At 36.5% G+C, this 17,029-nt stretch overlaps 1 long non-coding RNA gene across 1 annotated transcript; it reads right to left on the minus strand.

Annotated features, from left to right (window-relative positions):
- Positions 1 to 9,862: 9,862 nt before the first annotated feature.
- On the minus strand, positions 9,863 to 12,935 carry LOC125271420. The gene is made up of 2 exons (XR_007185601.1): positions 12,747 to 12,935; positions 9,863 to 10,538 (listed from the first exon to the last, which is right to left on the minus strand). It is a non-coding gene; the product is annotated as an uncharacterized LOC125271420 (long non-coding RNA).
- Between the last annotated feature and the right edge of the window lie 4,094 nt (positions 12,936 to 17,029).

Below are 17,029 nucleotides of genomic sequence, written 5' to 3' on the forward strand. Positions count from 1 at the left end.
CTGATTTTTTCAGCACGGCCCCTTTAAGAGATGCGCTCTCTCTGCCCCACGAGCTCTCGACTATAATACAGTGCATTTACAAAGTTCACACAGCTAATATAACCCTCAAATGGATCTTTACAAGATGTTCGTCATGCATGCTGTATGCATGCTTCAAATTATGTGAGTAAAGTATTTATTTAGATGGTTACGTTTGATTCTGTGTGAGTTTGAGGCTATGCTCTGTGGCTAAAGCTAACATTACACACTGTTGGAGAGATTTATAAAGAATGAAGTTGTGTTTATGCATTATACAGACTGCAAGTGTTTAAAAATGAAAATAGCAACGACTCTCGTCTCCGTTAATACAGTAAGAAACGATGGTAACTTTAACCACATTTAACAGTATATTAGCAACATGCTAATGAAACATTTAGAAAGACAATTTACAAATATCACTAAAAATATCATGATATCATGCATCATGTCAGTTATTATTGCTCCATCTGCCATTTTTCGCTGTTGTTCTTGCTTGCTTACCTTATCTGTGCACAGATCCAGCCGTTAATACTGCCTTTCCTTGTCTAATGCGTTGAATGGGCTGGCATTATGCAAATATTGGGGCGTACATATTAATGATCCCGACTGTTACGTAACAGTCGGTGTTATGTTGAGATCCGAGTGTTTTCCGGAAGTCTTTTAAACAAATGAGATTTACATAAGAAGGAGGAAACAATGGGGTTTGAAACTCAATGTATGTCTTTTCCATGTACTGAACTCTTGTTATTCAGCTATGCCGAGGTAAATTCAAATTCTGATTCTAGGGCACCTTTAAATAATAGACATGATTTAAAGAAACAGTTGACCTGAACATTAAATTCCTTCATTCTTTACTCATCCTCATGTTGTTCTAAATCTGTATTGAAATCCAGAGAAACAATGATGTTCTATCATTCTTTTGAACCAGATCTTCAGTGTATGTCATGAAATAGACTGTTGTGGTTCTCGAATTCAACTTGCTTGCTACTTGCTATTTGCTCAGTGATTAACAACATTTATGAAGTAGTTAAAGGGTTAGTTCACCCAAAAATGAAAATTATCTCATACTCACTCTCATGTTGTTCCACACCTGTAAGACCTTTGTTCATCTTGGAACACAAATTAAGATATATATTTTTTTATGAAATCCGAGAGCTCTCTGACTCCTCAATAGACAGCAATTTAACCATCACTTTCAAGGTCCAGAAAGGTAAAAAATGACCGTGATTTTAAAGGTAAAAGACTGTAAAAATGCTGCGGTGAAAAACTGTCAATTGGTTTACAGAAAGTTTCCGTACTATATACGGTGAATAACTGTAATAGATCTAACGGTACATTTAATGTAATTTTACGGTAAAATACCGTTAAATTCACAGTTTTTGAAAGTGAAAAATAACAATTCATTGTAAAAATGTACAGTAAAAAAACGTAAATTGACATTCCCACAATTCCCTGCGTGACACTTCACATTTGATATATTTTCATTGAAATAACTCTGTTTCTTCTTAGTTTTTCTCATTTTTTTCTAATCAGTTATGTACATTAGGGTTTTATGTTACCTCTAATGTTGTTAAATTAATGTTTATTGCATTTTTAAAATTTCATGCATGTTACCATGATGGTGTTTATTGTGTGTGTGAATGACACTGTGTGCTCCTTCTATATGTTAGTATTGTTCGTCTCAGCTTGTGGAAAATCTGCTTGTGATGAACTTTGATTCATCATGTGACTCTTATCACCACTGTGTTTGGTGACTGACAGTGTATTATAAAGGTACAAAACAGATATTAGTACTTCATTAGGTTGGTAAATTAACATTATATCAGTTAATTAAATACGCTATTTTACCTTAAATTTAACAGATTTTTTTTTTTACGTTGCTACTGTATTTTTTACGGTAAAGTTCTGGCAACCACAGCTGCCGGTTTTTTACCGTAAATTTTACTGGGATTTTTTTTACAGTGTACTAAAGACATTTATAATAAGTGATAATAAGTAATAAGTGAATTTATTTCACACTAAGCTATATCCTCACACTATTGGTTATTTTAAGAACTGTTGACTGCAAGATTCTCTGGGGAACCTAAAATTGTTCTTATATGGCATCGCTATGCTAAACCCCCTTTTGGAAACTTAATTTTTAAGAGTGGAGTGTTTTTGGTTTATGGTTTTGGTTTGGGATGACATGAGTGTGAGAAAATAATGACAGAATTTTTATTTTTGGGTGATCTATGCTTTTTAAATGGAAATAAAAATGGGTTCCCCATCCATTCCAGTGCCATGTCTCATGATTTTCTTACACAATCTGTGATGGTATACTTTATAAATACATATTTCACTCAATACCCTTCTTGACTGAAAGTTTAACAGCAGTTTACTTTTCTGTAGTCATCTCAACTCCTTATTCTCTATTAACTGCTTTGAAATTGCTGCAGTTGAAGAAGGTATTGAGGTACAGAAGGAAGACTGCAGTTTGTTGTTTGTTGCTGAGACATCAACTCTATAATATATCTCTCCAATATATAGCAAATAAGTTTTATATTTAGTGCAGTGAATCCAGCTGCAGCAGACCTTGAACGTAACAGCCAGACAAAATAGAAACCGAAGACTGTACACTACCAATCATGCTTCAGTAAATGATTCAGAGCATCGCTAAGATACAGCTCTGGAAATGAACAATTTATTGGCGTAATAGGGCTTCACCCATCCACATCTAAAAATGTGAATCATTTGCTGTGGCATGTTGTTAGGTAGTTTCATTAGTTCCCGAACAACAAGCATTGCTTTCCCATTCAAATGTACAAGAACCTGGGTCTCATTTTCATGCCTAGTTTGAATAATCAACAGCATATTCAGCTTTGCATATGCAATCGACGTTTAATGAGTAACAGTACTAAAAATAACAACCGTCCCATCAGCATAATATTACAACGGTGCGCCTTGCATTTAACTGTTGTCTCGCTGTGAGATTTTTCAGTGGAGGTAATATGCAATTGTAAATGCAGTATCAGTGATCATTTTCATTTAATGGAATTGTTCTTGGCATAATTTCAAAACACTTGATTGTATGGAAATATTAAATTGATTGTTGACCATAACTGTACAAATTGTTGACCATAGCTGTACAAAATAGCAACTGTATTCATTATGGCATTCACAGGGGTGTCACTTGGGTATGGTGGCTGCAATACCTTGCCTGCCTGGTCACGTCAATGCAAATCAATATTTTTATTGCAAGGTTAACGGAGTTATATTACTACGTGTAACATATAATTTGCAATTGTTTAATAAAAGAGAAAAGCAAGTAAATTAAAGAGATCTGGTTGTGATATTCATGTCACATGAATTAAACAACGTGTCTATTTACAACGTGATTTTGCAGTCTAGAGTACTGTAGCCAATCACAGGCATTTCTGTTGGAAAATAATGACCAATCAGAGGCGTTTAAGTTACCAGTAGTGAGAATCCCCTCAGTATTGCTCAAAATGCTGAATGAGTTTATGTTTAGCGCAAGTTTTACACGCACACAAATCCTCCCGTTACAAAGCTGAGACACAATGTAAATAAAACAGTCATTGTGAAATTTAGTCAGAAATTTAGAATGTGTTTTTGTACTCAATGAGTTTGCACTGAACTGACTGACAGCTTCGGTGATTATAAAGAAAGAGCTCTCTACTCGTTGTCTGTGTAATTTCATTCGCAATTTGAAGAAAAGTTTTTGTTTTCATGAGACTTTGTGACCTTTCCTACAAATATATAGTGTACTTAAAACATACAAAAAGTGACAAAAATTTATATATATATATATATATATATATATATATATATATATATATATATATATATATATATATATATTTAATGTTGTATATTTTGTTATAATAGTGAATTGATCATCTCTAAAAAATAAATTCAAAAGCAAAATGAGTAAAAAGACAAAAAAAAAAAAAGGGTGGAAATGGCCAATGAACCAATAAGTACTCCTCTGCAGCCATCTACTGGTTATAGTGGTAATTTTAATGTCTTTCTTTTTTCTTTTTCAAATAAAAGTGTTTGTATTCCACCAAGTCTTAGTTTCCTACATCGTGAAACTTTTAGTTTAACAAACGTGGACAACCTTTGATGGATGAACAAAAAATTTGTTTGGTCATCACATTAAAAATAACATTTAAATTGGGTAATTTTCAGACTTTTGAGATTTGAAGTGCTGAAAATGTTTTTGTGAAGTACTTGAAAGTCCTTGAAAAGCCCTTCATTCTTAAAACAGTTGTCTATAACTTTCGAATTTGATGGGTTACTTATGATCAAAGCTATATGTGATTCATCTTTGGACATACACACACACGCAAACACTTTGTCAAGTTGAGGGAGTAAGAGTTTGCCAAACCTTGGCTTTTGGTGAATTGATGTCATTGGGGATTTAGTCAATGTAAAAAGGTAAAGCACAGATTAGTTTTCCTATCTGGTACAATTTTGATCTGATACAATTAATCAATATTATATGCTCTGTTATTTTTAACAACTTAAATAGTAGACATACTGTACCTGACAACTGAAAAAAAGAATCAATTTCTCTTCACAAACAATGCACTTTTCTCATAACTGGTCCTTTACATCTGGTTTGTGTCCAATATTTTTCAAATTACAAGGGAAGAAAGGTGGCAATTGGTGATAAATACAGGATTAGTTGTGTCAGAGTGGAGCGGCAGTCAGTCTTTTTTTTTCTTTTTTCTTTTCTTTCTCTCAATTCATATCGTTTTGGACCAAGGCCACATTGTTCTTTCTCCAATCAAGCACTTCCTCTGTGTAATGAGGTGTGAAGAGACCGTAAATGTTTGGTAGTTCCATGTGCTGTTCAGATCAGAAGATTTCCAATAATATTAATGTAATCAACATCAGATATTCCTGTCTAATATTAAGTTACATCTGGTACTTCTTATATAGCCTGGAGAAGTATTATGTTTTTGCATAATCTGCTGCTCAGATCCACACTAATATTACTTTTAGTAAAGTAGACTTTTATAACTTAATGAAAGCTGACATAACTTTTAAGAGTGACTAGTACTGAGTCATATCCTCATATAAGAGCAAATGGATAGTTTCTCCGGGTATTATAGACATCCTTGATTTAATTGAAAAGGCTTGACAAGTGCAGACTGAAATGAAATTGGTTTAAGAATGTTAAATAACATACTTAATGCAAAACATACAACTAACTCTTGTCTATCTCTTATTTTCAGATTCTCTTGTCATAAGGGCTCAAACCTCAAAACAGCAACATTAATGTAAAAGATCCAGTTGACAGAGTGAGAGATCTAACAATCCGAAAGTTAAGCTTTAATTAGACTTGCTGTTCACCAAAGTTCTGACATCTTTTGTTACAAACCTTTCCTTTTGACAAAGAAATATCTGCTTGACATTATGATTCGAGTAATTAGCAATATGCCGCTTTAAACGAATAGAGATGATCAAAAAGATTCTCTTAAAGGCATTTATCTGTCATATTTATTCAAGCTTGAAATATTACCAGACTATTTCATACTTATGTTGCAGACTCACTCACACTGCTGAACATGTGAAAATTATATGTGCTCCCCAGCATCATGTGGGCGATTTATCTATTGTGGTCTATGGAGAAGCAATTACAGTGATTTACTACAGACACTGATTAAGCCTAATTGAGCATTATGACATGCTATCAGGGGAGTGTTAATTAGAGGTTGTCATCATGGCATGATGTGAAATCAAAAACTGAGCTCTTCTAACTGGTGCAGTGACTAAAACATGGCTTTGAACCCAGCTAGTGATCAAATTTTCAAATTGGGATTTTACATTTTAAATGTGGGCATATTTATGTGTTTTAAATGTTTATAGTTTTTTATAGTAATTTTTACATTTGAATGTGTATTTTATATATCAAGCTAACCTTGATTGAAAAGATAATTCTAAAGGATCGTTCACACCAAGAATGCTAACTATATAGATAATTAAAACAATAACTATATTAGAGTACACCCCAGTGGACTATATCTGTCACAATTTCCTCTGTCTTGTGTGTTTTGTGTTCAAGGACTTTTGTTGTGTTTCTAGTTTCCTGTGATTAGTTCCTGTTTCCTTTGCTGCCTAGTTACACTTATTAGTTTCCATAGTTACCCTTGTTAGTCACCATGACAACTCATTACCTACACCTGTTCCTTGTTAAGCTGGGCACACATTTAACGACTAGCTAAAACATTCTAAGACTGTGCTCAACATACAAGCGATTGTTTCCTGCGACCGAAGCAGATTTATATACTTACACGCGGAATTTGAACACCGACTGTAATCGCAGACTGAACGCAACTGTCTCCGATCAGTCGTAAGTATCAATTTACATTCATAATCAGCCTTACAATCGTTAAGTGTGTGCGCGGCTTTAACCTCTTGTTCGCATATATACCCCTGTGTTTCAGTCTTTGTTAGTCAGTCGTCGTCCTTACACCTGATTGTAAGGCTGTTGCATCTCTTGTTTCCACTCTATTATTCTCATCTTCCTTGTATTGTTTTCTTGTTTGAATTCTTGTCGTCTGCTTTCTCATTTTAGATTATCTTTGTGTTTTTTTTGTTAATAAATACTGCTTGCACATAGATCCTTGCCTCTCCTCTTCAGTGCAGACTGTGACAATATCTTTGTTTATTCTCAGCACACTACAGTTCTGTCATCTGGCGCTTTAAATGCTCAAGCTCTTTAAAGCAGGATGGATTCTGATTGGCTGTCAATGTTTTTATCGTTAATCATTAGGGGGAAAAAAGAGTTCTGAAAGTGATTCCAATGATATTGTTTCTCTGGGCTGTTGTAGTTGTGGACCCTTTTTTTTAATATTTAAAATGATTTTTTTTTTTTTTTTGAAATACACAAATCAGGCATACTGCAACTTTATGATTACCTTCCTAATATTATGTTGGTCCTCCATTTGCTGCCAAAACAGGCATGGACTCCACTAGACCCCTGAAGGTGTGCTGTGGTATCTGGCACCAAGATGTTAGCAGCAGATCCTTTAAGTCCTGTAAGTTGTGAGGTGGAGCCTCCATGGATCAGAGTTGTTTGTTCAGCACATCCCACAGATGCTCCATTGGATTGAGATCTGGGGAATTTGGAGGCCAAGTCAACACCTCAAACTCGTTGTTGTGCTCCTCAAACCATTCCTGAACCATTTTTGCTTTGTGGTAAGATGCATTATCCTGCTGAAAGAGGCCAAAGCCAGCAGGGAATACCGTTTCCATGAAAGGATGTACATGGTCTGCAACAATGCTTAGGTAGGTGGTACATGTCAATGTAACATCCACTTGGATGGCAGGACCCAAGGTTTCGCCAGCTTGCCTTCTTCCCATAGTGCATCCTGGTGCCATGTGTTCCCCAGGTAAGAGACGCGCATGCACCCAACCATCCATGTGATGGCCACAAGGGCAAGCTTTTTTTCAGAGTCATGAGCGCCCATGACCCTGTCACCGGTTCACCACTGCTCCTTCCTTGGCCCACTTTTGATAGATACTGACCACTGCAGACAGGAAATACCCCACAAGATCTGCAGTTTTGGAGATGCTCTGACCCAGTTGTCTAGCCATCACAATTTGGCTCTTGTCAAACTCCCTCAAATTCTTACGCTTGCCCATTTTTCCTGCTTCTAACACATCAACTTTGAGGACAAAATGTTCACTTGCTGCCTAATATATCCCACCCACTAACAGGTGCTGTGATGAAGAGATAATTAGTGTTATTCACTTCACTGTTATGCCTGATTGGTGTATAGCTTCATCATTATGGTTATCGTTTTTAATGTGAACGGGCCTTAATAATGCTAGTGGACCTGCTTGGTTTGTTAACTTTGTTGATTCTCAATAATGCCATTGTTTCACCATATAAATACATGCTACATTACGTAATGTTTTATGATCTATTTCAACATGCTCCTTTTGGTTCATTTCTAAAAAAAAAATTTTTTTTTCTGACAACTTTATATTAAACCCTATAAAAGAAGTTTCACATTAACCTTTAATTTTTCTCTAAATGTTAGTCCAAAAATAATCCTGCTAGGTTCCTACTCAAATATTTTGCACTGAAATAAAAGATTTGATTAATGATGCATGAGTTTCAAACAGTACAGCCCCCTTCACTGGACCATCATAGGAGAAATCTAATATTGAACACATGGTAACAAATTTAAGATATTGGGCAGTAAACAATGACTATGCCTCTAGCACCTCCATATTAGTAAGGAACTGTCAAAAAGCACATCAATTATTGATTTATACTTTACTTTTGGACCTCGTCGCAACTAAAGAAAAGGTTTGTTTGGTAATTTATCACGCTTCTTGATGATTTATTTCTGGGGAGTACATTTTGGTCTGTGAGTGGTGAACAGAAGATGTTATTTTGGCAACTGTGTCTAACTATGTATAACTGTTTCATTTTGTGGGAGTCCTGTCAATGAGCCATAAAAGATCAACATATGTGTCTTGCAAATTTACAGACATAACAGCAGTAGTTAGTAGCAACGGTGTTGATTCAGATGTTTTAAAGCTCTCTGTAGTTTATTTATGCCCTATGAGTCATGTTTCAAAAAACAAACCTACCAATTTAAATATGATGGTTGTGTTTCATCTTTGATCGATCTATAGATGGATTACTGTTCTCTATCCGCATACAAATTTTGGAGCACTTGTTCTTTCGGCTGCTGAGAGGATCCTGAGGCACATTGTTGTTACTGGATGGGTCTGGCCAACAGTACGTCAGCTCCTTAAAATGAACTGCAGGTAACAAAGACTGCACGAACATCACGTACACCTGCTCAGATCAATACCCATGAACCTCTGCAGACCTACCCATACAGGGTCAATGACGTAAGGGTATTTTTTTTAGCCCCCGTCTTAAAATACATTTGCTATTCGTGCAAAAATTACCTCTTGTAATATATTTTCAAAAATCATTTAAATCAACCATTTTTTTATTAAAAGTGGTTTAAATGTTTTTATACAAACTGGCATGAATTTAAAAAAAAACTTACAACTTGTGCATTTTAAACAAATTTCTGAAATATTTCACCTTTTTATGATCTCATACTTGCAGTGTTGGGGATAAGGCATTATCATGAATTGTAATCAGATTACTTTTTTCAATTAACTAGTAAAGTAACTAATTTTCTTTTTTTTTTGTTGTCTTTCTTGCTGAAGTAAGCTTGTTGAACTTCAGTGTGTATATATATATATATATATAATTTTTTTTTTTTTTTTTTTTTTTTTTTTTTTTTTTTTAATATCGAAAATGACCTATCATTCCTCAGAAAAATCTTTAATTCAGTTTATCTCTAAATGTTAGTCCAGAAATAATCCTGCTAGGTCCCTTTGAAGCTGCATTAAAACTGCATTCACTGTACCCTAGTGAAGTCCACGGACAAAAATCCTGGAATGTTTTCCACAAAAAGCTTAATTTCTTTTCTGCTGAAGAAAGAAAGACATCTTGGATGACATGGGGTTGAGTAAATTATTAGGAAATTGTAATTCTGAAGTGAACTAATCCTTTAAAAGTAACTTTCTCCAACACTGTGTACTTAAGTATTTTAATAGACGCATGTTTAGAGATGCATTGACCCACAAAAACAACATTTGTTGTCAGGAATCCATAAATTTTTCATAAACAAAACAAAACAAAACACATACACTGCACAAAAGAGCCAAAATAGTGGTTTAATTTATGAGAGCGTATACCAGAGCAAATGCTCTGTGATTGAGTCTTGTTTGAAATCTTTTCCTCAATGGTTTCCACTTGAGCATGGTTAAGCAAGATGCTTATAAAGTGAAGTATGTCTACTCTAGAGTAAAAAAATGTATTTTAAACATGTAATTAGCTTTATGCACATCCTAACCTTCTTTATGAAAGGGCTTAAACTCTTACAAAGGTATCCTTAAGGTCTGTAAAGTTTCAGAATGCAAGGTTGGTGAATGAGAGCTATTGTCTTTTGTTCAGGCATGACTCTCTTGAGCGCTGTCTCTGTGATAGATTTATCCATTCTCTTCACTGCATTGTCAGATCTATGCTAGATCTCATTCGGTAATCTCATTATTTTTAAATTGGCTTCTCAAAGATTATCGTCATATCATTGTCTTCTCTTCACGCAGCTTCTCCATTCACCTCAGCTGAGCCATCCACACATACCATAAATTCAGTCTTAAGTCTGCTCTTTTCATCTCTTCGGTCGCCAAGATCAGTGATGGGTGGACTGTGTTGTGGAATAATTGCGTGCTGGTACCGGTCCAAAGCACACATACTTTTTCATCTTATAAGGATTGGACTGCATTTTCCCTCCTTGTTCGTGACCCTGTAGTGGATGATTGGAAGGCAGTGAACTCCTCTAGAATAACAGCAGCAATCAGGAAGCCCCTGTTAACCCTTGCCCCGACTGCTTTGCTCTGAGCAGAAACCCACTTGATGGATGATGGCCTACCTGCTTTTGAAATGACATGTGAGGGGAGATCCGAAATATCTGAAAAACAAGTTTTGATTGTTTCAAGCTGCATATTAAGCAGATGCCAAATACTGACTGAAAACGAAGGGCAAAATGCCACATACAACATCCATTATTGAAGTAAAATAAATTAGGAAACATTTTTGGAAAGTAGAGCTGCCTAAAAGGTAAACTTTCAAATAGCTGATATTTTCTGACTTTTATTAAACACTTTTTCTCTTTACATTTAAGTTGTGCGTTTTGTCCCCATAATGCACTTTGAATTCCCCAGTCAGCCAGAGAATGAAAGAAAAAAGGCCTCCCTCGAGGCAAGTCTGTTTAAACTCTGTAAGCAGACAAAATCGCCGCTATCAAGCTTTATAACACACCATCATGATGATGGTATGTAACATTCCTGATGATTAATGATTGAACGATTACAAGCACTAATGATTAGCGCTTTAATTATTGCCGTGAAATTGTTGCTGATGAGGATTTGACGAAGCCGCTCATGTTCATATAGTGAATTTCAGTGTTGGTAAACTTTGCCACATTTCCCGCTCATATTTATTACGAGCACAACTCTCTTATGAGTACAACTTGTAATGGCTAACTCATTTATTGTGTTAGCTTAACTGAATACATGATGTTTACTAACCACATAATGTACTTTATTATAGCTGTATTTTACAGCCATTTGAATTACTCTGATGCAATCATCTCTTGCTGATAACAGAATACTTCCTAATTTGTAACATTGAAACAAGAATTTTCTGTAAAACTGCTTTGAAACGATATGTATTGTGAAAAGTGCTATACAGATAAACTTGAATTGAATTGAATATGCAAATTCAAGTGGTCTGAGGCCTCATTTATAAAACACACATAAGATCAGATTTGATTCTAAATTCCATTGATTTCATCCTACAGCAAAAGTGAGGAACAAATTGTGAAAGGCAAAAATTTCTGGTTCTCAAACCTGATTGGCTGAGAGGTCTTTCCAGCCATGTGATATTCTTCCAGTATCATACGGGAACCGTTTCACCTTTTGAATCACTATGCTGTCAGCATTCTCACAGCGAGTGTCATGATGGACGAGCAAACCCACCATATTTGTATAGATACTACTGTTATTTTGTAACGGAATGTAGTTTTGTTTTGTTTTTTAAGCGAGAATGTAGTTGTTTAGACCTTAGATATGCGATTTATATGTAACCATAGCGCCTATTTGAAAAAGATGCTTTTGGAGACGTGAGCTCCAGGCCGTCAGTGACCATTCAGCACTCATGTACCTACAGAGAACAGCTTCATCTCAGCCAATCCTTCGAGAATTTTCTGCTGTCTGTTATGTAGATAGTGTTCAAACATGAGGTATACTTCATTTTGGATATATCAAATGGGCAATCTTAGGTCTTATTAATCTATTACTTGTTCCAGAGCTAGCAGATTTGGCTTAAGGGCTATATTAAGTTTCATAACTTTATATTTACATTGAAATTAAAACCTGTACTAACTAGAGCGCTGCTTTTGTATGTTTGACTAAAAACTGTTTGCATGTGTTTATTTCATATTTGAATTCTTATACTGTTATAATGGCTATTGTTGCTAATTTAAATATTATTGTTCAATAAATAATATTTTAATATAAATATCATGCCATATTTTTTGGTATTGAGAAAAGGTCTGTAAGTAATTTCGACTTCAGTGAAAGTTACATTAATATGCCATTAGATGGCAGCAAAGACTGTCTTTATGAGCGAGTCAGTCAGTCGCAAAGACTTTTATATTGAAATGAACTGAAACAAGGATGTTGTTTTGTTTTTACTTTAAACCTCTTTACGAGACGCAACTGACAACTGCATTGACTAGTGCTGTCATGGGAATGTCTTAAACGTTAAAAGGACAAAGACAAAGATCACTTTCCTCAGCGGACATTCAAACTGATTTTGTGATTTATGAATATACGATTGACCTGAAGAATATCAGCTAGATGCAGGAAATACACTCATTCAGGCGATCTCTCTCTCTCTCTCTCTCTCTCTCTCTCTCTCTCTCTCTCTCTCTCTCTCTCTCTCTCTCTCTCTCTCTCTCTCTCTCTCTCTCTCTCTCTCTCTCTCTCTCTCTCTCTCTCTCTCTCTCTCATAATACTCTATGTATTACAACGAGTTTCAATGAAGCGACTCAACGTTCCTTTGTTACTAGTTCTAAAGTGACGTTTTAGAATTAGTAACTGAGGCTTGGGCTCACCTGTTAAACTGTCAACTTGAGATTTGAATTTGACGCGGAAGGAAGCAGTTCCTCACAAAAGAGGGTTTTTAAAGACAATCCGTTGTCGTTTCTTATTTAGCACGCTGTGATTACCTATATCAATGCATTCACACAGGGTGTTGGCATCGACGCTTGACCGAAGGCGTGTCGGAAGCTTGGTGCTGATGCAACCGTAGTGACAACAGCCAATCACATTACATTCCGGTGTTGCATGAACACAGTTGGCTGCACTAGGGCATTTGCACAGTAGACAAAATAGACAATGGACAATATATTTATGTACACGCATGTTATATACAATGCAAGGAAATGTGAATAAGAGGTGTGGTATGCTAAATAAATATAATTACAAATAGAATTCATGAATTAGATGAGGTAGTTGTGCAAGGACTGTTGTGTGTGTCTTTTTCCTTTGGAGGCACTTTAGATCAAGTTACTCTATAGGGGTGTCTCTGTAATTTGCTTTGGATAAAAAGGTGTCTGGACAAAATCAATATGTTGGTGTCTATGTCTTGTTTCATCCTGTTGTTGTTGCATCACAGTTGATTGCATGCTTTTGTCCACTATATCCTTTTTCATCTCATTTCAAATTGGCCCAGCGTGAAAATAATAGAGTCCCACATTAGAAGGACTTCTATTAGTACTGCATCTCATGAAGGAAATGGTCAATTTAAAAATAAATAAATAAATAAATAAATAAAAGATTAATAATAACCTTGAAATTATTATGTGCTTCTGAAGGTTCATGGAAATGCTGTTGGCTTGAAGATTAATCATAGTATTTGTGGCTGCCGACTAAAATTAGCAAAGAAAAACTTGCAGAGTGAAAAGAACAACATGAAGTCAGTGCCAAATGAATCCAAGTTCTATTTTGGTATAGTGTTATCGTACTGAGTGGAAGAGAAGGTTACAGCATGCATTGCTGCATTTTGAGTAGACCTATATCTTTATACTCTTCATTAATAATGTGCAAAGTAATAATGGGTGACTAACTTATAAAGGCTTGTGTGGGCTATTTAGAGTGTTAGCTGATGTTTCTTATCCAAGTGATTTACAGAACATTAATTACAGGGACAGTTCCCTTGCAGTATCCTGGAGTTAACTGTCTTGTTCAAGAACATGATGGTTCATGGTTTCTTTCTACAACCTCCAATTATGAGCTTGTTGGATTGGATTGTTCGGTAATGTTGACTAGATTAGGATCTTATCACTTTACTTTTCTTCTTGTATCCTTTCTATTCAATTGTGTCCATTCCTTTCTCATACTTTGCTCTCTTCTAGCTAATTTTCTATGTTCTTTCACCTCTCACCACTTCCATTTCTTTTTCTTCTCACACCATTTCCGTTATTTCCTCTTATACCCTTTGATTTTCCTTTCTTCTTGCACCATTTCCATTCTGATTTTTTTTTTCCTTTCCTCTTGCATCCTTTCCTTTTCATTTCTTCTTGCACCATTTCCATTTCTATTTTCTCTTTTTCTCTTGCACCATTTCCTTTTTGTTCTTTTCCTTTCCTCATGCACCCTTTTCATTTACTTTCCTCTCGCTCTGTTCTTTTCCTTTCCACTTGGACCCTTTCCTTTTTGTTTCTTCTCACACCATTCTCATTCTGATCTCATTCTTGCACATTTTTCTTTTCATTTCTTCTTGCACCATTTTCATTTCATTTTTTTTTTCTTTTTCTCTTGCACACTTTCCTTTTCTTTTCTTCTCACACCATTTCCTTTTTGTTCTTTTCCTTTCCTCTCACACCTTCTCCATTCTGTTCTTTTTCTTTCCTCTTGCACCCTTTCCTTTTCACACTGTAACGCAGTTAGGAGATCAGGGAAGAAGGTAAAATGGTAAAATGGCGCCAGCCCCCCCCCCCCCCCCCCACACACAAACATAATAAAACATAACATAAAGTCCAGGCCTGGTCCTCTCTCATCCTTCACAGTCGTCGATCCTCCCTTTATGTTTCCGAAGCTCCTCCGTGAGAGATACGAGATCGGTGCAGCGCGCAGGTGACGTCCTTAGCAATCACACCACCGGCCTCGCCCCACCCTGCTTGTCATATACCCCCATCACCCCTCGCAGGCCGGGGGGTACTCCCGACCCTGTTCCCTGCTCCTCCCCATCATGGCAGACGGCAGCATGCTCCGGCCTACGGTGAACGCTGACGACTCCTCCGCTCCCTTTCGGACGGCAGCCACCCCACCTCAACCCAGGAGCATGGCAGCGAGTTCTCCGTCCCACTTGTTGTATCATCGCTCCAGCACCACCACCTCGGGCAGCCATTTGCGGTCTTCACTCCTCCGTGCTACCCAACCTCCTCAGCACCGCGATCCCCCTCAGCAGCGAGGGCTCTCCGACAGCATGTCCCTAGTTCCTCCCGGGTTTCAGCACCAATGTAACTCTGTATGTTGTTCAGACACTTTAATATAAAATAAACAAATAACAAACAAACAACAAAACTAAATTAAAATAGTGGCAGTCCCTCACGGACGACTGCTGCACATACAAACATAATAAAACATAAAGTCCAGGCCTGGTCCTCTCTCGTTCTTCACTGTCATCATTCCTCCTTTTATGCTTCTGGAGCTCCTCCGTGAGAGATACGAGACCGGTGCAGTGTGCAGGTGACACTCCTTAGCAATCACGCCACTGGCCTCATGCCGTTCTCTCACGGCTTGTGAGACCCTGCTTGTCACACACACCATTTTCATTCTTTTTCCTTTCCTCTTGCACCATTTCCATTCTGTTCTTTTTCCTATTGCACCTTTTCCTTTTCATTTTGTCTTGCAACATTTCCATTCTAAACAAACAACAAAACAAAAGTAAAATGGCGGCAGTCCCTCACGGATGGGATGACTGCCACACACACAAACATAATAAAACATAACACTTTTCCTTTCGTCTCGCAACATTTCCATTCTTTTCTTTCCTCTTGCACACATTTCTTTCCACAATTTCCATTTTTTTCTTTTCCTTTTGCACCTTTCCTTTTTCCTTTTCTTTTTCATTTCCTTTCACACCTTTACCTTTTCTCTTTCACCCTGTCCTTTTCCTTTCCTTTTTATTTTCCATTCCTCTTGCACTGTTTCCTTTTCTTTTTCATTTTCTTTCACACCATTTCCTTTTCTCTTTCACCCTGTCCCTTTCCTTTCCTCTCCTCTCACACCATTCTCCATTCTGTCCTTTTCCTTTCCACTTGCACCATTTATATTTTTTACTCCCTTCTTGCTCCCTTTCACCTCACACAATTTTCATTCTGTTTTTCTTTTCCTCTTGCATCCTTTCCATTTTGTTTTTTCCCTTTTCTCTTGCATCTGACCTTTTCCTTTCCCCCCCTGTCCTTGTTCTTTGTCCTTCCTTTTTCCTTTTCAGCTTTATCTTTTCCTCATACATCCTTTTCTTTTCTTATCCTTTTCTTTGACAGAGTTACAAACAAAAGTGTTTACTTTCTTCAAGTGATTGTTACTGATTTTTGGTTTCTCTAGAAAGGGAAGGAAGAGAGTTGAGATTTTTTTTGTTTCTGAGAATCAAAGGCTTCTAATGCACAATGGCAGTCATCAATGTGTCTTGTCAGGGTGCACCAAATTGAGAGGCAGCTCTCATACACTGGTGTGAAGACACAGCAGAATCAAACGTGTCACAGGAGTGGTTAAAATGGATTGTTTGATCCTCATGAAGTGGTGAAGCATCCTGTTTATTCCTCTTCCTTTTCCTCAAGAGTGGTGACGTGATGTTCTTGGGTCTTGATTGCTCTTTACCATCCCATTATGATGTGCTAACATCACTGCCTTTCATTACTCGATATGTTTTCAGAGGGATTGATGTTCTTTTTATGCTTAAAAAAAATAAAGGTACACATAAAAAACATAGTTTATGTGCGTGTGTCTGTACACTTAGTTACCGTATTAAATGTTTGTGCAGGGATGGCACAAAATGTTCCTTTCAAGATGGCATTTATGACTACTTTATATGTACAGTCGCAAGGTCTGTACTGCCATTTTGTTCCTGTGCCATTCATTTAAATGGATACAGGACATATTAGTCATATACCCCAGCTATGTCAAACAACCTTTGGAAAATATTACTTACAAAATACAGTAAAACACAAGGTTTAAAGTGTTATTTGTCTCAAATTGTGAAGGTACATATAGGGCTGCGCGATTTTGGAAACAGACATTGCGATATTTTGTTTTACTGCAATGTATTTCTGTATCCACCAGATGACTTGAATAGCCCTATTTGGAAAGAATTAATCATTCTAGAATGATT

This window comes from Megalobrama amblycephala, linkage group LG7, assembly GCF_018812025.1.
Source record: "Megalobrama amblycephala isolate DHTTF-2021 linkage group LG7, ASM1881202v1, whole genome shotgun sequence".
Taxonomy (NCBI): domain Eukaryota; kingdom Metazoa; phylum Chordata; class Actinopteri; order Cypriniformes; family Xenocyprididae; genus Megalobrama; species Megalobrama amblycephala.